We start from the raw sequence: 1387 nt of genomic DNA on the forward strand, positions 1-1387 counted from the left end.
TTGCATTCGGGACTCTGCACATTTAGACCTCCTATCCTGTTATCTCCACCGGTCTAAAAAGGCAGTTATTTTATCTCTCCTGGTGGTACCAGTAGATTGGTATCTTGGTCATGTTTTCTTAGTTCTTAGTTACTATGCCCGGACACATCAACCAAAAAACTATATCGCTCTGTCGTTCTATCTCTTCTATACGATGATACTTTGATAATAAACATCTGCTATCATAAAATAAAATGAGTATGCGAGACTTGTAGTGGTGTCACCCTGGATGTGAACAACAGGAGAGGCCTGCAGTTTATCTGGTGTGGTTGGAAGCAGGTAAAGACATACCATGCAGTCATAACTCAATAGCTTCTAGCAGTCTGAGGTGTATCATAGAGGGCTCTGTCTACCAGAACCTTACAGCTCAGTCTAGACTTCATAAATAAAGCAGTGCACCTGAATCTCTGGCGAATATACAGAAGTACAATGTCCCATGATTACAATGTCAGATTACAGCCTCTTTTATTCTTAAGTGTATTCCTCCGGTTAAAAAAAAACAAAAAACAAAACTTAAATTGTGCTCCACTTATGTTAAAGTCTTACTTTCTCAGCTGAGACTGTGGTCTGATGCAGTCTGATGAAGGGCTACAATATTCTGATCCAGACTTCAAAGGGCGTTTCGTACAAAGAGCCATTTTTTCACGACGGTGAATCCTCATGGTGAATTAAGATTTCTATAGCAATAGCCAAGTCAAACTCAAATGATATGGGGCCAAGTCCGTGGACTGAAAAGCCCGCTCTAAAGAATGTAATATTTGCTTCCCATGGGGTAGGAAACGGTAATCTATGTCCTTTATATTGCAGACGAGGGCAGTATAAAGAAGAAAAATATATTCTTTTGCTGCAGACCTACTTTACGACAATCAAAGGAGAAGCCGCTAAAACGCAGTTGTCCCACACCATAATAGACTTGCACTGCTAGAGAACTGAAGTGCTCAATGGATACCTTTAACCATAATCATATTTTAGGCTCTATACATGAAATATGTAATAACCATAAGAAAGCTTCCATTGCCTATAATGATAACTGCACATGTTCGGAATAGACATGTAAATTAATTCAGATTTAACCGTCTTTTTTTTTTTTTTTTTTTTTTTTTTTTACTTTTTTTTATTAGTATAAAATAAAGTCAAACGTAAAATGAGTCTGAAGAGGAGTGAAAACATGCAGCTAACCGAAAAACCCGAAGAGCTCTGTTGCGCTGGGAAAACTTTTTGGCTGAGGGGGACATTTTTACTCCTGCCTTGACTGAGGCAGAAGTGGGTGGAAACAACATAGCTACAATACGTTTATAGAGTTTGGTTAAGTGCATGACAGTTTGCTCTGTGGAAGAGGCCCAGCTGA

The sequence above is a fragment of the Morone saxatilis genome, unplaced genomic scaffold, assembly GCF_004916995.1.
Source record: "Morone saxatilis isolate NCDOM2014 unplaced genomic scaffold, NCSU_SB_2.0 Contig0, whole genome shotgun sequence".
NCBI lineage: Eukaryota > Metazoa > Chordata > Actinopteri > Moronidae > Morone > Morone saxatilis.